Source organism: Limanda limanda, chromosome 21 (assembly GCF_963576545.1).
Source record: "Limanda limanda chromosome 21, fLimLim1.1, whole genome shotgun sequence".
NCBI lineage: Eukaryota > Metazoa > Chordata > Actinopteri > Pleuronectiformes > Pleuronectidae > Limanda > Limanda limanda.
Window position 1 is genome coordinate 15,238,163 of NC_083656.1, and position 26,585 is coordinate 15,264,747.

Genomic DNA, 26,585 nt, shown 5'->3' on the forward strand with positions numbered 1-26,585 from the left:
CGGGATCATGGACTGGGAACCCAGCTCTACTTTCTGCGAGAGGCTGGACGTGTCCTTCCGCCTCCGTCTTTACGCTGAAAAGCTCAATGTAAACAAGTAGAGATGTTGGGAAGAAACAAAGTTGCATTTATACCTCAGCCAAGGAGATATAGTTATATTCTCAACTATTTGTGTTTGGGTTACTCAAAATCTTACTGGACAGATGACTACTAAACCTGGAAGTGGATGGATATGGTATTTATCAGGGAAAAACCCGTTAAATAAAGGTGCGGATCTGGATCAGGAGGCAGATCCAGGAAGTTTTTTTGCACTTTCTTTAACTTTGCGATTATTTCCATCCAGTATCTGTCATGTTAAGAGGGATGATATTTATGAGCATGTGCAATTTGGTGTAAATCCAAATTAAAAACCAGATCTAGTGAATTTAGATGTGGTTTCATAAGGGGACTGTTGGGCCTTGATGGAGTGTGCTCTTTGGTTTTTGTGTGGTTTTAAAAAAGTGTCTAATCATTGTGGTATCAGGCTGCTGGCGGAAGCTTCATATTTAACCTTCACTGCAGGTCTTCTCATGTAATTAATCAGAAAGCAAAGCAAATAAGCACCGTTCCCAAAATGTCAAACTATTCCTTTCAGAATTCCAACGTGCAATGACTCACCCACTGATAATGTCAAAAAATGTCTTGTTTGGCTGCGGCTTGGGGAAAACTAACCTGACACGTCTAATGGTCCGAATCCCTCTGGGACGGCTCAAACTGAACGTGTCCGCTCCCATGGAACCGAAGCCCTCCACACAAACATCAGCTACACTGACATTATATTAAGGTTGTTTAATGGTGAGTTGACCAGCCTTTTGAGTGCCGGTGGTTTCTGAGGTTTTTAGGGATTTTCTTCCTCTCCAAGAGCAAAAAAGTCTGCAGCGATATTGTGTTACCCGGGCCTGTCTGCCTTCAGCTCGACCGACAGGCGTTTAACTCAAGTAGTCACATAACCCCTGCCTCCAGAAACATTCGCAAATTTATTTTTTCTTCCTGCTATTATTTTTGGGAATTTTATGTCAAACCATAATGTACAATTGTGATCTTCTGCCCCAATTCTGCCTTTGGTTTAGTATGAGTGTGAGTGTGAGTGTGTTTTCCAAATTGTGGCAACTGAGTTTTCGTTTGGATAGATTCTTTGCACCTTTGGTAAATAGTTAATAATAAAATCAAACAAAGCAAAGAAAAGTCAGGATCTGATTTGGCTTTTATTTCTAGTGTTTGGTTTGTTATTTTTGACAGTTCTGTTGACATTTAAAATTGAAACAAGTTTGAATATTTTATGTTTCCCCACATCTGAACAAACATTTGACTCTCAAATACGAAAGTAACGGCTCTATCAGTCAAGATAGATGATAAAGGGTTAGTGGCTGTATATCTTATGAAGATAGTCAAGCATATAACAGCTAAAGATGCAGATGTGTTGTGAGCATAGACTGTGTATGAAGATGGAAGACAAAAAAAAGGTTTTGAATCAAGATGTTTTGGCTTCACTTTTGGGGAACAGTCATGCGTCAGGTGGAGACAACCAAGGAGCCAAATGAATGAATAATGTTACGAGTTAGTAAACATTTGACTTAAGCATTAAAATAAAATATGTGTTTCTGCTGCCCTCAGTGTGGATTTGGTTTTGTGTTGCAACGCTCCAAACTAAATGTGATCCATGAAATTCAGTACGTTTGGTTAAAATGAGTTTGTGCACACAGGATTCAGTTACAATTTTCTTAATGATAAAATAATGATGATAATGACGATGATCATTAAAGCGTGTGTGTCTCTTATCACAACCAAATTATGTAGACAACCTGAACCCATATTTATTTTGTTACAGGCTAAATGACATGTAAAGGCCCACGGAGCACGAACACACACATCGACAGTAGGTCTCCAACTGAATTACGTGTGTAATCGCAATCTTCCACCGCACACCACGCTGCTATTTGCTCTCTCGGATTCCCATTAATGGTCATGTGACCTTGTCTTGAACCTTTGACATTGTATACTCCAAATGTAGTGTGATGTGATCGTAAAAACGTTGACTGCTGCATTCATCAAGCCGCAATGAACTTTCCCGGGGTCTGTTTCCCCTCTTCTTCCCTCCTTCATCAAATGACACAGAGGAACTCCCTGCTCAAAGCCCACTTTCTTTTCTTTCACGCTTCCTGTCAGTCAGTCGGTTTTTCTGTGCGACAGATGTGTGTTTCGAAGTGAAGTCAGCCTGCTGCTTTCTGCCAAACCCCCCTCAGTTAGGACATTTGATACTGCTACTTCATAGAAGGGACTCGGCTTAATGTGTCATTTCACAATTACCCTTAACGTCTGTCCTGAGACATGTTCAATGCTCCCAGGAAACTGTGTCAGAGAAATCCTAAAGAATTCAACATGTAACATATACGGTTTAAAGTTAATACAAAATATCCAATGGCACATTTTCCCGAATAACTCACTGGCTTTTGGCCATTGCAGTAATCTGTTAAAAAAACGAATCAATGGCTAGAAGTTTACACCATACACTGCAATGACAGTTAGTGTGAAAGTGGGGTTTTGTTCTGATGTGATCAATGAAACAGTTGTAAATAATTAATTAGCCATTTATAGTCTTTTTCCACAGGACATAAGTTTGTCAGTAACATTGATTTCTCTGGTGCAATTTAAAAAGTACTCTTCTGATAAAAGTGCTTTAAATCTACAATAACACAAATTGACATATTATCACATTTAAATTGCTTATTAGACTTCCAGCAGTTAATAAGTAAAATGAGCCAGCAGATGTGACTCCAATATTCCCTCTGTTTTATCTCAGTTTTTGGGCTCAACCATCATCTGGAGGAAATGCAGTATATCTTTAGCTGGTCAACTATGTTTACCAGGCAACACTTAATCCATCTGCCACCATCAGATTTGACTCAATGACCCCTTTCACATTGACATATTGTTTTTACATTGACATTCGATAACCACATCGCTTCTTACTGTAGAGGACTTTTAAGTTTAAAACACAGAGTAAATTACCTCGAATATGAATGTCTTACAGAAACCTTTGTCATTAAATTACGTCATATAGTCCATCGTTAGAATAACAATACTCATAGGTGCAGATATAACAGAGATTTTTGGGGATCCAGATTGTGATCTAGCAGTTGTGTTTAGCTTTAGATTTATGTGACATACTCTTAAAAAATAGATTTTGTATCCAGACATGGGTTCAGTTACTCCGTCATAAAATGTGGTGTCAAGAAGCCCAGCAGCCATCAGTGTCTGCTTTTGTCCCTGTTAAGTCGGCAGCTTATCCTTATTTATGAAGACAGGTAGAAGGGGCTTAGAAAAACATCAGGGATGACAGAATATGAATATCACATATCAATGTTGAAGCGCTGCTCTGCGGGCAAAACCAACATCCGCGTGGAAATGACCCAGACGCACTTCTTCATCAGACGTCCAGAATGAATCCCCAAACCCGACATCTGAGGGAACCTGAGCTTGTGTCTGTGTGTGTGTGGGAGGAAGATGAGACGGAGAATTATACAGATAACAGAAGTGTTTCTGATTCGTCAGCAAGATTGATTTTCAGGCTTGCATGCCAATGAAAAAAGGTTTGGTAATTCAGTTTAAGTGAAAGACACACAAGGAAAGGGGGAAAAACACAGACACAAAGAAAGTTATACTATAGAATTCCAGGGATGAATAGAAAGGTAAAGAGCAATAAAAAGCAAACACACGAGAGAAAGGGTCAAAGAAACAGATGCACGGCAAAAAAGACAGGAAAAGAGAGCGAGAGCCAGCTCGGCCTCATCTCGTCTCACACAGGTTCATGAGTGATAGCAGCCAAAGAACTAGCAAATGGCCTGTTCCCGCCGCCGTCCGCCCTCTGCTTTATTTCATCATGAAAGTTTTATGCGTGGAAAAATAACAAGAGGCCGGGCCAAGTGGCTCGATGGCTGAAAGAAAAGAAAAGAAAAAAAACCTGAGCCCTCTGAGACAAAAGGCTTCTGTTGTTTCTAAATCAATGTTAATTTGTGACTTGGCGGACCCCTGCCTGGAGGAAGCTTGTGGTTTAAAAAAAAAGAAAATTATTCTTTTTTGTTCGTTCACTTTTGCCATCTGTGGGTTGTTTTTTATGAAGACCTTGTGGTTTAGCCCAAAAGTTTGGATTTCACCTCTGCCCCCACTGACACCCACACCCCTCCCCACCCAAATGACCTTTTGACCAAGTGGGAATCAGTGTAGCGATGGCAACAAATCAGAGGAGAAGCCTCATCCTGGGATCTGTCCACATCACAGCGTCGAAACCTTTATCCTGCGTTTGTCCTCGATATAATTTGGACTTTGATGCCAGCAAATCCAAGTCGGTGTATTTTAAATCCCGATTCGCGAGTCTGTCAGCGCTTAGAAGTTCAGTTACTGTTCAGAGGTCACACAGAGGTGGAGTACAGTGACAGAGCATTAAACTTTATGGATACCTCTGTTTTTCATGATATCAGAGAAGAAGCTGATGAGACGATGACAAGAATACATCAATGTGACAAGAACAAAAACAAAAATGACCAGAAACCATCTTTGAGAAAAGAATATTTGATGCATACTTTTTAGTTTGTTCCTTGTCCACTCAGCTAACATAAAAAATGTAGGGTTTACGACCTAAACTGCAGCCAGCCAACAGGGGGAGCTTTTGCTTCCATCTTTATATACAGATGGTTGCACGTGTCACTAGGTTATGAACTTTGGTTATGAAAATTGTGTAATTGACAGTTAAGTAAATAATTCAAAATTACATATAAACACCACAAATTAATGGAAATTAAGCAAATTCACTTTAATTTCATGAAAAAATAATAACCGATAAAATCTGTATTGTAGATAAACCCGGTCTAATTTCACTTTACACCATATACTTTATATAAAAATCAGTGCACAGAACATCCAGCACACAAACAATTAAAAGTGACAGAATAATCTAGAACTGTTTGAGGAGAACTCACTAATGACACAGAATAATTATAAAGATGATTGGACAAGAGAACAGAAGATGCCCAATCAGTCTGTGTGTGCATAATATGTACAATAATGTAATCTAAATGCATACTGAGATTAACGGATGTGCAAATGTTTATTCGGAATCTGTGTGGGTGTGAAAAAAATGTGTAGACAAATTTGCAAAAGCGTCCATAGATCTGTGAATGCGTCATGTGCATTTAAACCGTCCAAACACACACAGTGACTACAACATTGACTCAATACTTTACTCTGTAACACTTCTGTATAAATATTGAATAAGTGCACAATGAGCCTTTGTAGTTCTAACAAATCCAACAGAGTGACAGGTCTTGTCTCTCGAAGTGACGTCAGTAGTAGTTGAAGTATTTTCAAACCGGGATATCCAGATATTTGAATCGCATAGCTTGTGTTAAATAAGGGAGTGGACTTTAGTCTGCTTCCTAAATGTAAAAAAAAGACCTAACAGCATCAAATGTTCACAATGTAGCAAAGACAAGAAACTTGGTTTGAACCAGTGTTCCGATATGTGCGAAAATACTCTGATTCAATTTCCAGCTTGCACATAGATCAAGGCTCAGTTTTCATTTCCTGCAAAATTTGAATTTACTTAGAGTTGTGTTTGAATATGACTGAACATGATGCGAATATGAAACACAATCAGCCACATCTCCATGTGAAGTTGCAAACCAAACACATCCTGTATGAATCAAGTGTCCAAAGATAGAAAAGAAGAAAGCGAGACGATGACGACCAGGCAGAGTGAGAGAAAATAACATGAAAGAAAGCAACTATTTTGCCTCATGTTACACTATACATTCACCAGGAGGAAAAGCATTCCTGGTTATTCTCTGAGGTTCAAGACGTGAAATGAGCAAAATTCCATCCATCACCGACGATAAAGACAATGTTATTGCAAGACTCACAGTCTTGGGTTACATGATGTTTGTCTCCCTGGAAACAAGCCCATTGGAGAGGCGGCAGTGTTAGTAGCTGAGGCGAGATCAGAAACAGGTGAAGGCTCTCGCTCGGCCATTCTGTCTTTTTACTGCACCGCACGACGTGGAAGGAAGCCTGACGCCAACAGCAATTGCTCACTGTGGTCAAATATTACAATTTTCTTGTAAAAGGGAATGCAGGAGAAGGCGCTCAGTGTGTGTTCTGGATGAAAAGGCACTAACCATTGTGTTTGGGTCAACATGGGACACTAAAACCCAGATAAATTCAATTTCCCCGAAGCAGCTCGCGGGTCCACATGGCGGTGACAGAGTACTGACTCTGTGGGGCTGAGCTCAAATTCACCTGAGCGCAATCGATCTCCATTTACGGGAACTGTGCGTGCAAGAAAGCTAGGTCTGGTCTTGATTGGGAGGCGAGCGGAGAGGCAGCCAATTTGTCATCATTTGGGTGACAACTTGTCTGACTGACATGCTCCCTCAGTGACCTCTCTTTGTGCTTTGAACTGATAACGGAACTGTATGTGTGCGACTGTGTTTGAGTCGCAGAAAAAGAGGAAAATGACACTGATGAGAAAACAGGGGACATTAGAGAGAAGGGAAGGGTTTCATGTTTGGATTTATTTTATAGGATTTGATATTCAGGAAGATATCAGTTGATACATTGACTGATTGGCTTAAAAACGAAAATCACAGTGTACCGAATATTGAAACAATTCAATACCGCCATAGTGTACCGCTACAGTCCAACTGGTGCTTGATTAGGAAAAAAAGTCAGGTTTCGAGAAGAGATACAAAAACATTTATTCAAAATTTTCAAGTGGATGTGTTTGCCTTTAGTCTTGCGGCATGAGTGAGGTTGAAATACTCTATAAAGCTGCGATAGTTCTAAAATCCAGGAAAATATACAATTATAGTCAGAATTCTTCACAGAAAGGTGTGTGTGTGTGTGTTTGTTGGGGGGGGGGGGCACAGGTAAACATCTTGGTACATATTGGTTATTACATAATAATAACATCATAAACCCATTGTTACGGTAATAGTGTCAAGCAATATTCTACAGTCTATGTCCCTAGACTGAAATGCTCTGTTTTTCTTTAACCAAATCTGACCTTGAATATGAGAAGAAAAGAGTTGCTGTGTTGCAGAGACTGTTTTCTTTCTTATTTTACAATTGGTAGCGGAGCAAAAAACCCTTTATGGGGTTCCAGCCAGATACTGTACACAGCAAGGCTGCAGGCATTGTGAAAGGTGAATAATTACATCACCTAAAATGATCCTTTGGCTTAAAGCATGGAATGGAAGATTAGCTCCCTAGAGAGAGCCTCCAATCTGTCTAACCCGGCTGGCTTGAGGACGACTGCTGAGGCAAACAAGATGTAGAAAAGACTCTTTCTCCAGATTTCAACTTACATTTTTTTTTATATGGATGATTTGGATAAACAAGCCGCAGGTATGTGTACGCCAACAGTTTTAAGAGTTTCCCACCTCTTTAAGTTGCTTCACAGGTCTTTTGGGGTTCTCACTGGCCAACAAAAACCAGTAAAGGAGAGAAGGAGGCAAAGTTCAGCTTCGACCGGTTGCGACTCTATGAACAGAGTGAACTTTCTATCCATTTCTATAAAAGAATAAAAAATAAATGCGTTGTTAATTACTTTCGACGGTGACTGCTTCTCTATTGGTGGTGCCTCAGTGGAAAGGGCCCAGTCACACACGCAAACACGAAGCAAATATTGCTGGGCAAAGTTCACCAAAGTTGAACTCCTTTTGAAACCACAGTGTGGATTTGCTTCGCCAAAGGAAGCTAATGTTTGATTTGCCCCCTCGCTCATGCTGACTGGAAGTCAGTTCCACAATTGATGCATTTTACCTGTTTTGGAAATGCAGGAGAAGCCAGCTCCGTCGTGTGTGGGTCCAAGAGATCATTTAAAGGCCCACACAACTCGGAGAATCTCATCGTCTCTTCTAGGCTGCGTCCTTATGACGGCCGTTTCAACAATACCTGAGGCTGACCAGTGACCAGCTTGTCTCCAATGAGTTTTATTCTTAACGCTGATGGGCTTTTGCGACATTGCATCGTGTAAATCAAGTTGGAATTTTTCCATCTTTGTTCACTTCGCCTGGAGCAAGGGATACGAAACTTGTGTCCACTCACATCTTTGCGTGGACGTTGTGTGTTCTTTCATCACACTAAAAGAAGGTTTGGTGTGAACTGTCCTTCAGATCAGGTCCAGGTATCTTTTTTGAAGATACCTGGACCTGATGTTTTTGCTAATCACTATGTGCATCTTGTATTTTTATTCAGCCTTCAAATTGCAGTAATCAAAATGTAGTGTGATTGTTGTATGCTTGTTTAAATGTGTCGGGATAAAGTAGTTAAACAGTGGACTCACAATTTTTTCTTCTTCTAATGTTCCTCCTCTAACATGACCTGTAGCCCAAAATTACGACTTTATTCTGGAAATCTCCAAATTGAATTTCCTTTAAGCGGCCAAAATCCTCTGTTGGAATTTCATACTGAAACTGATTAAATTAAAACCCTCTATTGTGGCACTAACGTTTCTACTGCCAACTAGTTTTTGGGAAAGTGAGAGATTTTTCTTCCTTTGCACTTATTCATTTTTTCACTGTATCTCATGTAAATAGCTGAGAGATATCAATTTGTTTTAAACTCAGGAAAGAGCATGTGATGAAGTTATAGGATAAATCCTTGAGGAAATGCGTAGCTCACGCAGGACGTGGAGACAAGTGCTCTGACACACAGTTTGGTGCGTGAACCAGTTGAACAGTGGTTCTTTGTTAGCAGACAGAAACGCTCGCCCTGTGCGATCACCACAGGATGCAGGCCTCATAGAAAACACACACATATAAACACACGCACACCGACACACACACATAAGCTAAGGGAACTTAAAGGTCCCACTAGTCAGCCCGGCTATGAATGTTTAATAAGCGCGGACGAGGGCCAGTCAAAATTCACACACACACACATTTGCAAACTTAATGAGGGGTGTCTCACACATCGAGCTTCAACTGACGCCAGGAATTGTGGTGGTGTGTGTGTGCATGTGTATCATATGTATCGGTAAAACATGCTGTAAGCGGTGGTGGGGGGGTGTGAACAAAGGTGTGAATTAAACACTTAACTAAGCTGCTCCACTCATCGTTTCCAACACTTGGACAAACACATTACGTCTGTCTATCGTATGTCTTTGTGTATATTGAGTCTATGTTGCAGTAGCTTTATTCACGCTAGACCCAAACTAGCTCTTTGTGGAAACCTACTCTACACACACTCAGCTAGGACTCCAGGCTGTGTAATGTTGTCTGGGGTCAGTTAAAAGAGCTAAACTTGACCTTTGAGTTTGTGTCTCAATGCTGCTGCAGTTTATCATCACGTAAAGAGCAGAACCTCTGCAGTGAGAACATGCCAGAGAGCCATCCACACAGATGAAACTGGACAGTTACTGTAACTTTACTCATTATTGCTTCACTTTGCAATGCAACCGCCACCAAGGTCCAACCCACATAGCAAAATGGGTTTGGCCCAGATTTGGCCCAAACTGTCGCACTGTAATCCAGCCATAAAATTGTGTGAAATGATTGTGTGGTCCACTCTTGAATACCAGATCACGGGCCACATGACCGCATGTCAACCAGAGGGGCCAAAGTTGGGCCAAATTTGTTATGTGCTATTTTGGTCATATTCACCATTTACCACATGGGTCACTTAAGGACAACATCAAGTGTGCCTGCTTTTAATTCCCTGTGAAACTTGATTTTGTTCATTTTTCCTTTTTTGCAATCTTTTTACAGTGTCGCTGGTCCTGATTGGTGTTGGCCTGTTCGATAAAAACTGCAGTGACTTGTGGTGTTTCTATATCAAAGGTCAAACATCAGCACAAAGTCACAAATTAAATAGGAAGCAGGTTCTGGGCTGCTTTCTGAACAAAACATTTATTTCAATGTAAACATTGACTTGCCTTGTTTGTGATGTGCAAGTGTTGCAACTATTGCAGCTGAGAAAGTATATTGTTGAAAAAAAAAAAGAAAGGATTTGTAGAAATCAACATCTACAAAAAAACCTCAAATAAGTTAGAAATTTGCATAAAATAACTTAATTATAAAATACTTTTCACAACCATGTCTTCTACTATCTTCATTTGCAGCAGCTTTTGCATTTGTAATTTGTAATCCATTGTGTGCACTGCTTGTTAATACATTAGGGTTTATTTATATGTCGCTGCCAACAAAGCCAACAAATGAGAAAAAACTTACCTCAAAGCATGTTGCACACTGGTTCAAACAAATGCATATTTCAACCAAGTACACGCAACAAAATCATGCAAAAAGCTTTCAGTGTTCGAAAATTCCTTCCATCATGGTTATTGATTCATTTTCAGTGACATGCGTGTGTAAACTGCAGAGAGGTTTAGTCATAATGGAAAATGTTACGTTCCCTCATCAGTCACAGTCATATAGGCTGAATCCATCTGATATGGATCACCCGGTACCTTCTGTGGAAATGCAATTTGGCAAATGCAAATATACACTGAGCTCATAATTTGACATTCTTCTGTGTGTGTGTGTTTAATCTCACTGCGTCTCATTGCCACTGCCTGCAAGACTACATCACCCTCCACACAGTAGCAGCTCTGCAGAGCTTTGTGGTCAGCGTACCACATTCTTCTGCAGAGTAGAGACCAGTCTCATCCCTGAGTTTCTGCCCACGCCCTCTCCTGTTGCACTGGTTTGATGGGTATCTGCCCCCCCCTCGGGCCTGAGCTGTCTCTGCAGCAGGATGTGTTTGTTGTTTCTTGCGCTTGCACAGCCAATTAAGGTTAATGTGATAGACATGACTTAAGCACATGAAAGCGTCTGAGGTTTCCTGGCAAAATGCTTTAAGTGAGAGGTACTCCCAGTAAGTGTGTGTGCGTGTGAATATGTGTGCGTGTGTGAGATGGAACATACAAGGCCTGAAGCGAACCTTGAGGTTGTAAATTGTCAACGGTGTCTGGACGAACGTCTACCTTTGAAATAAAGTCAGGATAAGTGCATTGCTCTGTCTAACTCTGCTCGCTATACACACAGACACCTTTACTCAGTTCTCTTTACTTTTCATGTTTCTTGCCACAACTTAATCAGGAGCTTTAAAGTTTAGAACCTGTGCAATCAAGCCAAATGGATAAACTGTATATCCTTGGTTTTCCTGCTGTTGAAAACGGCCGTTCATGGTTCAGCCTAATGATCCGAATAAATACTTTCCCTTTCAGCTGCAACACTTTCAGGGACCTTTGTTGTGGGGCATTAAGGTGAACAGTTATGTAGCTAGAATGGCACTCAACAGCGCACCCCTGCCAAGACCCAACAGTCCCCTTAAATTTAAACAAGCTGCACCAAATTGCATGAACCCAGATATCACTCCCCAAAATATGCTGCTTTTTTCCATCAAGACCCATGAATTATACTCTGGGAAATTGGTGAAAATGTAAAAAAAACATGCGCTATTTTGCAATGTTAAGGAAAATGATAAAATTTTCCTGGATCAGCCCTTTTGTCCAAATCCTAGTGTAGCAGGATGCGCCTTTAATTAGTGCTGCAGTACCGGCCTATCACGGTTGGTTGCGCTGTCTATAAAGGTGAGTGGTTGTGCACTGGGAGCCCTCTTGCCTTGGGGCTACAGACTGCCCCGCCTCCTGTTATCACCGCACCTGGCCGCCTCTCCTGATCGCCTTTTCAGCTGAGTCGTGCAGCTCGCCGTTGTTTGGCAGTTCATTGGCCGGGTCTTCCTTCTCCCGTATCGGCCCCAATTGTAGGGCATGCAAGTGTTTTCCTCCTCTGCCGGTTGCAGCGGGGAGTGATCAGCTGATCGATCGAGTGCACGTAATTGTGCTGCTCGACGCAAGTGATCCCCTTCCTCTCCTTTGATGTTCATTCAACTCCTGACGGGTTGACGTGTGTGTGTGCGGTTTCTGCCAGCACGTTTCCCCCCCCCCCTCTTCACGCTGCTGTTGGCCGGCTGCTGTTTTGCCCACTGGCTTATATAGCCAACACATCCATCCTACTCTGCATCTCCTACTGTGCTGTACCTGCCACCGAGTATGGTGACTGCTGCCTCATCTTTAGTCTCATCTTAATCTATTCAGTTAACCGACTTTTAACTGATCTTATTGATGATATTATTTGTGTGTGGTGGTTTGCTCTGCATGTTTTTGACCGACTTCTAACTGATCTTATTGATGATATTATTTGTGTGTTGTGGTTTGCTTTGCATGTTTTTGGTTTAATTCGTTTCCTGAGTTATTTTGGTTTGGCTAAATTGCTTTACTTAATTATTTGGATTTATCAGTTTGGATAAATCTCCATTACTTTTGATTTAATTTCTCTGTTAGTATTCTTTTGTTTGCATTTATTGAGTTTGTTTAAGTTGAACACATTTTATTGTGAAGTCATGTTTAAAGATTATATATATATTAATTAAAAGGAATTGAAATTGTACGCTGGACCCAGTCTCAAGCTTTCATTAGTAGTGAACTTGTGTGCTTTAACTTTAAGGTTAATCTAACTCTCCAGGTGAAATTCCTGGGGTGGCGTTGCTGGCAACTTGTCACTAGTTCAACTAAAACTTCATCTTATTGGTCCCTCAAAACGTCGAGTGCCACACTAGCAAAAATTTCCTCACATCCTTACACCAAGCTTTTTGGAAATCAGTTTGGTACATTTTGCGTAATCCTGCTAAAAATCTAACCAACCAACAAACCAGTAGACAGGGACATAATCTTAATGGAAGTACTGTGGTGTGCACTCATGGGTGTGTCCTCTCACAAATGGTTGATGGGAAATGTAAAGGCTGAAGCTATATATACTTCCCATATGGGGAACATGTGCCAGTTCTTCCTGACTACTGAATAAACAACAGTAAGCAGTACCTGCGTCTCTGCGTTTCCTTGTCCTGCCACATTGGTGACCCCGTTTTTTGGACATGTTCGAGGTAGAGGAGGATTGTGTCCCTTCCTCATCGGGGGAAGACGTGTTTTCTTCCCCGGCTCCCGTGGACCGTGTTTCCACAACGACCATGGCGCAGCAGCTTCCGCGAGCGACCAGCTCCGTGGGGCACGTTTAACTGCCGGAGTTTTGGCAGAACGACCCCGCGCCGTGGTTTCAGCACATCGAGGCTCTCTTCCATCTGCGAGGAGTAACGGCAGACGACTCCAGGTATTTTTTGGTGGTCGCGGCTTTGGACCAGCAATCCACCCGGCGCGTGATGCAGCTCCTGCGAGCCCCGCCGCTGCTACAGCTTGTCAGCCGCGGAGAGAGCGGACAAGCTACTGTCGCTTCCTGGTTTGGGTGATGGTTCGGCAGTGGACCTGATGGACGAGATGCTGTCGTTGCTGGGCTCCGAGGATGAGGGTTTCCTGTTCCCGCACATCTTTCTGCGCCAGCTCCTGCTGCAGGTGCGCGCAGCCCTCGCCAACTCTTCTTGCTTGGCGGCCGGCGACTTCCGTGGATTGGCTGAGGAGGCGGACCGGATCCTGCTGGAAGGCCGCCCTTTCACAGCCTATGTTGACCACAAACCATTGACGTTTGCTATGGCGAAGGTGACAGAGCCATGGTCTGCTCGCCAGCAGCGCCATCTAGCGGCGATCTCCAAATTCACAACGGACATCCAACATGTGGCGGGTAAAGCGAACCCGGTTGCAGACTGCCTGTCGCGGGTGCTGGTGTGCCCTGTGCATCTTGGGGTTGATTTTTCCGCACTGGCTGCCGATCAACCTGGGGACCCGGGTATCGTTGCACTGAGAGTTGTGAGTACCGGTCTGGAGCTGGAGGAGGCAGTTGTGCAAGATGGTGGGCCTGCCCTCCTTTGCGACGTCTCCACGGGCCGCCCCCGGCCGGTGGTGCCGGTTGCTTGGCGCCGTCGGGTCTTTGATATGGTGCACTCTCTTTCTCATCCGGGTGTCCGGGCGTCGGTGAAGTTGGTGTCTTCGAAGTTTGTGTGGCCTGGCCTTCGCAAAGAGGTCAAGGAGTGGGCGGCCACATGTGTGGCGTGTCAGCGTGCTAAAGTTCACCAGCACACTAGGGCGCCCCTTGAGCCATTTTTGATTTCAGCCAGGCGTTTTGATCATGTGCATATCGACCTTGTGGGGCCTCTTCCCCCTTCCCAGGGTTTTACACATCTCCTTACCATGGTAGATCGGACCACTAGGTGGCCAGAGGCGGTTCCTCTGTCTTCCACGACATCTGCGGACGTGGCACGCGCTTTTCTTTCAGCTTGGGTCTCACGTTTTGGTGCACCGTCTGATATCACCTGACAGAGGCCCGCAGTTCATTTCGGATCTCTGGTCAGCGCTAGTAAAGTCTTTGGGCACACAGGTTCACCGTACCACTGCCTACCACCCCCAGGCTAACGGTTTGTGTGAACGTTTTCACCGGTCGCTTAAGGCGTCATTGCGGGCTGCGCTCTCAGATGCAAACTGGTTGGATCGGTTGCCGTGGGTGATGCTCGGGTTGCGCTCGGCTCCTAAGGCTGACCTGGATGCCTCGCCTGCAGAGTTGGTACTCGGTCAGCCGCTCCGCGTCCCAGGGGAGTTTCTGCCTCAAAGCTCGGCCCCCTTTCCGGGTCCTGCGTCACAGGCCGCTTGTGCACCGGTGCCCGTGCATCATTTTTCTCCTCGGTCTTTCGTGCCAACGGATCTCGCACCCGCTCGGTTTGTTTTCGTGCGTCACGATGCTCACCCGTTTCCCCTCCAGCCCCCGTATGACGGCCCGTTTAGGGTGTTAGAGGCGGGTTCTAAAAGTTTCATTCTGGACATGGTCGGGCGCAGGGAGCGTGTTTCGTTAGACAGACTTAAGCCAGCTCATCTGTTGGCCGGCGAAGAGGTGCTACCGGCCCGGGTTCCCCGTCGTGGTCGCCCCCCTTCTAAGACCCCTGTGTTGTTTTCTCCAGTTGTGCCTCCTGATCCTGTGCCTGTTGTAAATGATGTCCCTTCTGCTTGTTCCACCCCTGCGTTTGCGGACGGGGATCGGCGTAGCCGTTATGGTCGCCTCGTTAAACCCCCTGAGAGGTACTGACTTTTGTCCCATTTTGTATTTTTCCCTCTGGGTGTTCGGGGGGGGGCTGTGTGGCGTGCACTCATGGGTGTGTCCTCTCACCCAGTGGGTTGATGGAAAATGTAAAGGCTGAAGCTATATATACTTCCCGTATGGGGAACATGTGCCAGTTCTTCCTGACTACTGAATAAACAACAGTAAGCAGTACCTGCGTCTCTGCCTTTCCTTGTCCTGCCACAGTACAGTAATTATTGTATTCTTAATGATAAACAAGAAAGTTAGTTGACTAAGAAAATGTACATTTTACTATCAAATCTATACAAAGACATGACTCCAGGGTACAGTGTAACAAAGTGAACACAACTTGAACATTTTATCTCCGTATAAATTTCCATTTGTTCATATGATTTCGCTGCCAAGCAAATGTCCAGTATTCTCTGTATTCTAAGTTTTTAGCTCTCAAATCAAATCAAATCAAATCAAAGTTTATTGTCACATGCACCAATGACAGCGTCATCGGAGCAGTGCAATTCTTGTGACCTGGCAGGTAACATCTACGCAGTAGACGGGCTTTACAAAATAAAAAAAATAACATACCATACAACATATTACCTCTAATATATAACATATAACATAGCACAATGAATCAGCAGTTTACCAGGTGAAAGACTGGGGAATATGAAAATATGTGTAGTAAGTGTATTTGTATGGGTAGTGGAGCAGAATGTACATGGTTACTGTTCAGAGGGTCAGTGTTGCTGATTCAAAAGTCTTACGGCCTGGGGGAAGAAGCTGTTTTTGAGTCTGGTAAAGGTAGTTCCCATACCGGGAGTCGAACCCGGGCCACCTGGGTGAAAACCAGGAATCCTAACCGCTAGACCATATGGGACTCTTTTGTTGTCCCAACCGACTCCTTTCAAAAACAGCTAATTAAACTCCGGCCCTGCTGTATAACTTCTTGGTCACCATGATGCCCATGTTCCCAGCATGATCTCATCTCGGGGGTCATTCAAAAGCACACATCCAGACCCACCACACATCCAGGGCAATGGTGGTCCACCGCATGATGATCTGCAGTGCCTGCAGTGAACGAAGGATATTCAGAACTAATCCAAGATCTCACCTATTAAAACGAAACAGATCACCACCTCAAAGACGGAGCAAATTCCCACTAATAGCGGCAAAGGCCTGTGGCAGACTCAAGACAGACAGTGATGAATTGTAGTGGGAAAATCCCTGCTGTACAGATCCCTTGAAGGCAAAAAAAAAACAAAAAACCTGCAAAGCTCTTCAAGGCGGATCTTCACAGCACTCAGACTCAGCTTACTTTCCTCCAGTAAAGAGAATAACACTGAATGAGAGCACTGGAAAGTCATTCAGGCACTTTATTAAGATCTCAAGTCATAAAGCCACTGGAAAGCCATGGGATCCGCGGCCATTTGGGCGCCGTGGCCTATGGACAGCAATCAAAAAGCTTGATGCATAGCGTACATCTGGGATAGCGCTTTAGTGCTCACTCTCCTCCACCGGCCTCCAGTTGAGAAAACACTCACAGAGGTGAGTTGCACCCAGTGTTCCAGCGCTGTTCAGTCCCGGAGGCATTCATCCACCGCACACAGCTGCTGAAAACCTGCAAACGTTTCCACAGGACTCAAGTGACCACAGGGGAACTGGACAAAGTAGAATTCAAGTTAGAATCGGGGCCAAAAGACCATTGGCTGCTAGGAAAGTCGCCGGAGGTCACCAGATAGTCATTGAGTGTCAACGTACTGTATCGTGCTGATTCAGAGACTTCAGCACAGCCCAAAAATAACTATACCATTAAATTCAAGAGGAGAAATGAAAAGAATACCCAGCTTGAGAAGAAATATTTTCATTTGACACAATGTGTGGATGCTTAAACCATTTTTGACATATTACACACAATTTTAAGTTAACTCCAGACCGTATGACTCTGCAGTGCCTCGGCTCTACAGAGAGCTTTCTTAAACCAAAGCTTAACTGAAACAGAAAAAAAAGAAACACTGTGTGGATACTTGTATCTTGCTTGAGTTAAGTTAATGCATTTCTTTTCAACAAATATTATCTTTAATACTTGTATTTACAATCAAAAACAATATAGTTTTCTCTGTAAAAGAACCAACAGTAAAATATGAATCTTAAATCCAAGTGAGATACCAGTGAGAAATAGATTTATTTGTGAGTCTGTTGGATACAACAGACTCACTCTGTGTCATGTTCCCTGCACTTGTAAAACGCTTCTTCATAATTACAGTAATCATCATATTTTAGATTAGTGACTTTCCCTGCTTGAGGATGACAAACATTTTTTATGGTTTGAATTATGTCTGTGTTGCAAATAGGCATCCCGCAAATCTGTGGAATTTTGAGGTTATGTACTTTTGCAGGCAGGCAGCAACCCATGCTGGCCTTATGACTAAAGTACATTCAGACACTGAGCCAGACACACGCAGCTTTTACAGCCTTTTAACTCTTCATTCACAAAGCAGCAGTGATGTGTTTACAAGCTTCACATAGAAGTAGAAATGACAAATATCACAGCTATAAAATTGATGAAAGCTAAGTTAAATCTAGAAAGATCTTCATAGATTTGGACCTGCATTGGGCTGTTTCTCTTCACACATTGTCAGAAAATGAATATTAAAATTTTCTTATATGATACAACATTGACGATGTTGGGTTTGGTCCACATTCCCTGTGTTTCTCTTGTTTTCCCTGACCTCAGATAATTCAAGTGCCTCAATCATTGGAGGGCTCAGTCTATGAGTGTTCCTTCGTCCAGAGCAGAGACCGAACCCGGAATGAGACGTCTCGACTTCAGAGGTTTTCCTATTTGCGTCGCCACCTTGTCCTACCCTTAGTGTTGCATTATTACCTACGTATCGGCACTACACTCACAGCAGCTCTGCCAAACACATTGGTAGTGTGTTAGCTTTGTCAGCTATATGCCGCAATCCTGGGTTAAGTTGACTTGGGTCCATCCATTGTATCCTTAATTACTCACAAATGGAAGGAAACATTTGTCCGCCGCATTAGAACAAGACTTTCGAAATGGTACAGGCTAGTCACGGCATCTTGCTGCTTTCAGATATGCGCTGAATCTGGACATTATCCAGAGGGGCTGTATGTGAAAAGGCAAATGTCCGAGTTAGTCCTAGCTTCTCCCCACCCTAGTAAAATATCCAGAGAATGTCAATGTGAGCCCATGTGAGAATACAGCAGGAAAAATGTCACAATGAGCTGGTGGGCACAAGATGACATTTCTTGATGCAAAAGTATGATAATACAAAAAAAATGATCAATACCTCAGGATGAAGAAGAGGTGTTGTACACGTAGAGGATGCCAGATAATGAGATTCGAGAGCTATCGGCGATAAGGGCCTCCTGCATGTTATACACTGAGACTAAAATGTCTGATAGTAGTCCTAGTCCCCTACTATTCCTCTACAAGACGCAGCGTAAAGGCAGAGGGGAGGGGGGGCAGTTGATGTCTCTCCATGCCTCAGTAGCATCCTTTAACACTTCCTCCTGCTCTCTTGGGTTACACAGCTGTCCCATAAAAGCCCTCCTCTTGCTATCTCTGTATTATGTGCCCTTTTCCCACTGTCACCTTGTCTGTGTGTCCGAGGCTTGTAAAGATTTACTTTTACCAGATGCTCTCGGCCTTGTTAACTTCAGACCATTTGTCCCATTGTAGCTCAACTGGTTTAATACGATTTGCATGGCTGAACATGAAGTCCACAATTCAAGAAGGTGTCCACAGATGCATGCGGAAAGTTCAAATCACTGGGGACTTCTTACCACAGCTCCTGCAATGCTCCTTTGTCTATGTGGACATTTCCACATTTTGATATTGGGCCTGGTCGACTCAAGGTGAGACACAAGGCTACTTGTGCACTGTACGAGCGAGTCAAGCTTTTATTTGTGACTTTACAAAACACGACCAGCCCCCTTGAATGATATCAACACTTTGAAACTGATATTTCAGTCATATCATAAGTTTGGATGGAAACAGGAAGGATGTTTAACTTTAAAATTACTTAAGGTGGAATTTTAAATACTTTTAAAGCTGTTTCTCTTGTTACTGTCACGATACATATTTTTTATGTCTGTTTGGCAGATTTGTCGATTAGCAATATGTTGAGATATGAAAAACTCTCTTCTCTTCTGCATGTGAGTGAAGTGCAGGACAGACCTCTGAAATTCACGAGACTGTTTCCTGACTCCACCTCAGACAGAGATGGAGCCGCTACATAACTGTAAAATCATTCCGTCTGAATTGTCTGATAGATAAAAGTGCGTCGCTTGAGGATATGAAAGGATTTTTAGTTGGAGCCTTGACATAGTAATAACACTGTGGGACCTTCTCTGAGAGCACAAGCTGTAACTGTCCACGTATTGGTGAGCTGCCAGTTGATTTGACTCTTTAGGTGCCAAAGAGATAAAGTTGAGACGAAAAAATATGATTTTGAGGTTCCGAACACATGGTAATGATCAAATCTAATGTAATTGTAATCTCAGTTTAGATATGAAAGGTCTGTTCCCTTTATTTTTCCTGCTCTTCATACGTCTTTGAAGATCAGTCAGACTCGTAAATGCTGTCATTTAACTGTTGCATATATTGGCTTAAAGTCAGTCATGCTATACTTCATCATAACATCAGACAGAAACGTATTACTCTGTTATCAGACATGAACACCAATGTAAATGTCTGGAAAAGTCTCACATATGAAGAACTCACCAGGAGGTTGTCATGGGCCTCGTTCACAAGAACAGGAAAATGTCTGAAGTATTAAGTGTTGAGTTGAGCCTGGGTAGATCAAGCAGGAGGCAGGACAGGATGTGTAAATTCTTCAGTGGAAAGCAAAATGTCTTTGTTTACAGTATGTCAGTACCAGCTTTGGCCCCTGTCACCAAAAACTCTTACAGGCATTTTCCTGCATTTTCTCACATGGGCAAGAAAAGTCCCAGAAAATGTCACGAGCAAATTTATTTAGACGTTTGCGTTCTCACATACAAGACCCGACGGAAAATCTCTGGAAAATGTCCGATGTTCAGTGTCTGAAAGTAGCTTAGTTGTTTAGTTTAGTGTGATTACTTTTGACTGGAAAGCCTTCATGTGAAATTTGGAATTACTTGTATTCGTTGATCAAAACAGTCCATCACTAGTCCGATGAGTGTTGTTATCAGTTCAGTTCAGGCTGGGCCCGAGTTAAAACTTGGATGAAGCGAGTTAGCTTCTTCCAAAAGCCGAGATTTGACTTCAATTTTATAGGAGGGAAACAAATCAGCCTCATTGCAATAAACAGAAATGACATTCAGCTTCATGTTCATCAGTTATCAGTTCTTGCATGTTAGGCTGAGGCGACTGAACTCTGCGACCCGTCAATCTCTGTCAAACTTTATCGGACTCCACTGGTACAAAAAGCCAAAAACAACGGTTGCTTGCTCAGTTCAATAAAAAACTGGAGCTAAAATCTCCCAGTCTGGTTCATGCCTCAAAAACATTACAACAGAATTTGTCATTTTCTATTTGTTCGCGCTAAATGTTAAGTGTGTGATGAGTAGAGATGCTGTGGAGCCATTAAAAAATAAGCAACTCTTGCAGTAATTACTTTTGCTGTTGAGTAATCAGTAAAGTATTGTAATTACTTTTAAAATGTATATATAAGTAATTAATGTGAGTAATTGTTCACACTTTTCAACAAGTCACTCAACATGGACTCATTACATTAGCTTTTCACTTCTTCACTTTGAATCTTATCAATTCATTGTGGCCATTTACAAATATGGAGGAGAATTTGCATTTTAAGCAAGGTGAAGGTCAGCTCTGTTTTGAATCAGTCAAATATTCAGCCCTGGAAATATTTGGATTCTAGATGTGCTTACGTAAAACCAGAAAGAGATTTACTACAGTGTTATCAACATTATTTCAAAGATAAATCCATCATCAGCCTATAAATGAAGATAGCTCGTTTAGTTTTTTTTGCTAAATGTAACTTTCAGTAACCTCAAATACTTTGGCTGCTAACTTTACTGCCCCATTATCATCATTCCAGATTAACCATTTCCAGACAGATGGTTTTGGATACTAAAACTTTATCCCGGTTATATGTCCATAAATTAGACTTTTTCTTGGGATCTTTGAAGCCCCTTAACATTCCTCTATCGTTAATGGGCTCTGTAGCTGTTGTCTTTTCGGACTCCTGAGGCCGCATGTGAAGGGCGGGGGGGAATCCGTCGTTCTCGTTAGCACTGGGGCCATTTAGAGCTGATTATATGGAGCTGGCTGTGCCATAAAGCTTCCCTTCATGGGACATCACTCGGACAAACCACACGTCCAACTGTCAATATGACGGCTGTTGCCGGGCCCGACTAAACACAGTTTGATGGAATGTGTGTGTTTAATCAGAAGACAAATGCCATATTTTGAGCAGTTTGTTTTCACGGCGCAGCAGGAGTGTGTGAGTGTGTGAAGTCGCATGAATGAGTGTGTATGCTCCGTTGAATTTGTACTGAGTTCATATAAACACGATGTGTCTCTTGTTTTTGTGCAATTACATTACGCAAACCTGCAGACGTGTGTGTTGTCGCAAAGACAGAGTGGTGTGGGAGACATTTTGTGTGTGTTTTTGTAGAAGTTAGAGAAGGTTAATTGTATATGTCAGACCACAGGGAATTTGTGCTCATGCAAGACGATTATAAGTGTGTGTGTGTGTGTGTGTGTGTTTGTATGTGTGTATGTGTGTGTGTGTGTGTGTGTGTGTAAGAGAGAGAGAGAGAGAGAGATTATATGTGCATTGGGCACATTGGCATTTATGTTTATATGCACTTTATGTCCATATACCCTGTGCCAAGGGCCCGGTGGGGCCCACCCATGATGATTGTGGGGCCTCAAACTAACACAGCTTGAATCAACAGCAAGACAAAACACATTTGAACCCCACTGAGATTCCCTGTAAGGAGCCAGTTAATGGTCCTGTCTTGGAAGTACTAACAGCAACACAAACGCATGGTTCAACACACACAGTAGCCGCCATTGTGTGAGGCTGCCTTCATGCATCTATCCCGCTTTGACACTTGTGTCTTCCCCTCAGTAGAATGTTATTAATAATGAGAACTTGGGCATGAAGCAGGGCCTTAGAGGAATCTGTGGGAAACTGACTTGCTTCTGGAGTCAGATGAGCTTTTGTTGCACTTCCCACAAAACTGGAGCTGTAACTTTTAATTTACCTCCCCCCACCAGGTTCATTTATAACATGTTCACCTTGAGCTCCTATGGTTTTCTATGGTACATAAACATTGACTAGAGTTGAAATTTTCACTTTTTGCATATGAGGGCAAAATTCCCCAACTCTGATCAGAATGCAACACGTTACCTTGTTTCTAAACTGTAAAAAAAGTCCATATTAAACCTGTGTTATTGACCACAAGTTTCATACCTGCTGAGTTGTGTATGGAATTAATTAGCTGTACATTACTTTCTGTATTACCACTGCGTAATAGCACAAATAGCGAAATGCAGACCTGTTTAATATGGATGTGATCCCTCGAGATAGTGAGCTGTAACATAAATACCACTAAACGCAACCCAATAAAAAACACATGCAGTCAGAGACTCGAAGCTGCAATCAGTAACTTTCTAACTACAGTAAAGATGCGAGCAATAATATGACAAAGCTTAACTTAAGCTAATCACATTGCTTTAAATCACTGTATTTCATCTCTTAAAGTCAACATTGGTTCCAGTCGTGTTTTGTGGCTTCAAAATCTTTTTTTCTCTGCATCTGCACCAGGAAAAATGGTAACTCTGAAATTATGTTTTCAATTTGTGCGGGATTACCTTTAACAAGGGACATCTGTCTTCAGAGAAATGAACAGGGCCATTCGCACTCGAGTCTTTTACCGAACAAATAATAAATAAGGCAGATTTGCACTGGATTAAAATCATACACGACCGCAGCAATTACAAAATAATAGCAGGGGCTTCTGGCAGGGAGATTTACAGGAGAGTGTAGTTTTTGTTCCAGTGCTTATGTGTGATGCAGGATAAATAAATGTTAGAGGGTTTTTCGTGGCAGTTTTTCCTTAAACACATTTGGGAGTCTGGAGGTGGTGGTGCCAGGCATCCTGCTGGCTTCTGTAGATCAGAGGGGGGCTTGTTATGTCTTCCATACTGTCATATTCAGACTGTGTAGCTACATTTTGTTCTGTAATTGATTGTTGATTAGTTTGATTTGAGACAGGCTTGGAATGAAGGCCTGCAGAAATAAATAAACCTGAATTCCAAGGAGAATTTCAACAACAGATGCAGCCAGGGACCTGGAGAAAATATGCATTTAAATCAGTTCCACGCTGAACATATGAACACTATTTAGCATGATTAGATACACTAACCCAGGAATGGATGTGGATAACGCTTGGCTTCAACCACAGAGAATTTGTTCTGCGTTGTCCAAACCCTGAAGTGCACAGTTGATGTGTTTCTACACCCTGATAAGGGCTGATCCGCTCTCAGAGACGATTTTTACTCGAATATCTTCACTGGAAATGATCCGGGTGAGTCCTTCTTTGTCTGGGAACACGGCCCAACGCGCTCACTAACCACCACTCTGTCTCTAAAGCAGGAAAATAAATACCCATCTATCGGAATGTTGTGTCCTCTTTGTCAAAAAGTGCAAAGCGTTTACAGGAATGGTCTTTTTCACTTCCCACTTGACATGAGTTCACTCCGATTGTGTGTATGTTTCGATGTGTGTGTGTGTGTGAGTTAGTGCATATTGGATGCGTCCAAACCCACGGCCCAAGGTCTGTGTTGCTCCAAGCCATGAAAAGCATGAATCACCAACCGCAGGAACTCAGTCACATACACAGTAATGCTGACCGTAAATATGAAGATGAGGACACGGCCCAAAAACACTTTGAATACCCCGTGTATGAGTGTAGCCTCATAGTGCTTTGAACAATAGATAATCCTGGTATTGTTCACAGATTTTTTTATTCTTCCATCAGAAGAAGCCATTTTGCTCCTTTTGATTTTTGCCCACTTTGAAAAGAGAAGGATGTTCCATCAGTTCACCAGAAAGAACATAAAAGCATCGCTTCACTGTGCTGAGTTGACATTACGCTCTGTTTCCTGCCACTAACCTGATGCCCTCAGGAAATGATCCCTCAGATTTGTTGCTTTATGGATTTTGGCACGTCAGAGATTTAGAATATCCTTACAAACTTTGTCAGGCCGTAAAAAATGGGTCTTTGCCCAGATGCTGCAGAGACCAACAGTTGGCTGTAGTTGGTTCTGTACTTGGTGGTGTGGCTAACGACTCTGAATGCAGTTATCAGCAGACTTATGTGTTCTGTTTACTGCCACTGTAAAAGAATAAATCGTGTGAGGCACTATGTTTCCACCAGCATCTACCAGGTTTGCCAATGCTAACACAACCAGAAGCTCTGTGAGAGAGACGTAAAGTGGAGCTACACTGTTCTGCTGGACCGTAACAGCAGAGGCAGCCTTTTAATCTTGGTTTCTGTCTTTGACTGATTGAGCGAGGCCAATGGTCAACCAGCTGAGTTTTAGTGTTTCCCCATTGGCTGTTGCTATTCCAATAAATGGATGAAAACGGTTTATTTTACATCAAAGGGCGTCAACAGGCAGTTTTGCCTACATTTGGCGTTTTTAGATAACTTTTAGTGACTCTTTATCCCATAAAACACCTATGGCCAAATGTTTTAGACAAACCTTTGCTATGCTTGAATTACACACAAAGTTAATGTGAACTGCAAGTAAACATGAATTTTGCAGAGAAGAGAATCATCTTCTACTTTTCTCTCTCAGTGATCATTTAACAAGTAAATCAGAGCACAGCTGCTGTCTTTGACTAATGTGAAAGGTTAATTGTTTTGTCAGATGTCGTCATTGTTACAAATTCAGGGTTTTGCAGTGCGGAGCAGCTTGCAACTGACTGTCAACGTGTGGTCGCTGCCAGAGGTGGGACCAAGTCATTTTTTTGCAAGTCCCAAGTAAGTCTCAAGTCTTTGCCCTCAAGTCCCGAGTCAAGTCCCAAGTCAAGACAGGCAAGTCCCGAGTCAAGTCCAAAGTCAAGACTGACAAGACTCAAGTCAAGTCCAAGTCCTGCAGTTTGAGTTTCGAGTCCTTTCGAGTCCTTTTGATCACAGAGTAATAATATATTTACACAGATCATGTATGCTTTTAAAATCTTTATTTATTTAAACTTGCGGGAGCCGCTCCTATACAGTGCAAAAAAGGACAACGGCTCATAAATCCAATCCAAAAACAGTTATTTTTAATTAAAGGAGATCTTTACAAATTTAAGTGCAATGACATTAAACATGTCAAACATTAAACATTTAACATGTCAACACAACATTTAAGAACTTTTGGGAGGACATGTCAAGACATGAACCACATGACAGCTAAAATAAAAAGTTAAAATGCCGCTGTCCCACTGTATATTTAAACTTTTGGTTAAACTTTGGTCCATCTTTCGAGCACTAGTCTACAAACATCTTGTTGAGTTTGAGCAGCAGCTGATTTTCAAGGTGAGTAGAACTCATCCGGGTTCACTTTGCAGTGAACAGCAATCCAGCACAGCTGAAGAGTCACCCGCAGGCGGCCGAGGCAGGTAGGCCAGTAGGCTATTGAGTTTCAGGCAGTGTTGTCCATGAACACGTTCATTTTTATGAGAACGTTGAACTAAACGCAACTTAATGACAAATAATGAATTTGAACGGTAAACACGTTCATATTATCTGAGGTCAAGCTGAAACGTTACGTAATGTTTTCCTTCTCCTGAGGAGAGACGCTGTCTAAAACGAATGCTTGCACCATGTCGTTGTGATCGTTGTTGTGTTTATTTGAAATGAAATGCAGTCTTACAGGGCAAAATACCGTCTGAAAGTTGCAATTCCGTTTTTCAACTTTTTTTTGTTGAGGGGGGGGGGCTCTTGCATAGAGCCCCAAATATGCTAGGGCCGCCCCTGTGTAGCGCAGTGATTCTCTGTATGGTGCACCCCACCGGTGCGGCGCGGAGGCATAACAGGCGCGCGACCGGGAGGAGAGAATGTGAGGAGGATCTAATATTCAGTGTTGGGGAGTAACGGAATACATGTAACGGCGTTACGTATTTAGAATACAAATTATGAGTAACTGTATTCCGTTACAGTTACAAATTAAATAGATGGTATTCAGAATACAGTTACATTGTTGAAATCACTGGATTACATGACGGTACTTGTCGAGTTTATTCACTCTCTCGTAAATCCACCGGCGGCAAAGCCCCCAGGAAGCAGCTGGAGACCAGGGCTGCCGTAAGAGCGCCCGGGCCCCCGGCGGCGTGAAGGAGCCTCACCGCTACCCGCTCGGGACCGTTACAGGCCCGGGACCGAGAGAGTTCCGTCGCTACCAGATCTACGGAGCTGCTGATCCGCAAGCTGCCCTTCCAGCACCTGGTGAGAGAAGACCGACCTGCGCTTCCAGAGCTCCGCTGTCATGGCTCTGCAGGAGGCCAGC

General features: G+C 42.8%; 1 non-coding gene and 1 pseudogene across 1 annotated transcript; one reads left to right on the forward strand and one right to left on the reverse strand.

Annotated features, from left to right (window-relative positions):
* The first annotated feature begins 7 nt into the window (after positions 1-7).
* LOC133027433 (histone H3.2-like) lies at positions 8-26,585 on the forward strand (annotated as a pseudogene).
* On the reverse strand, positions 15,852-15,923 carry trnae-uuc (transfer RNA glutamic acid (anticodon UUC)). The gene has a single exon. It is a non-coding gene; the product is annotated as a tRNA-Glu (tRNA).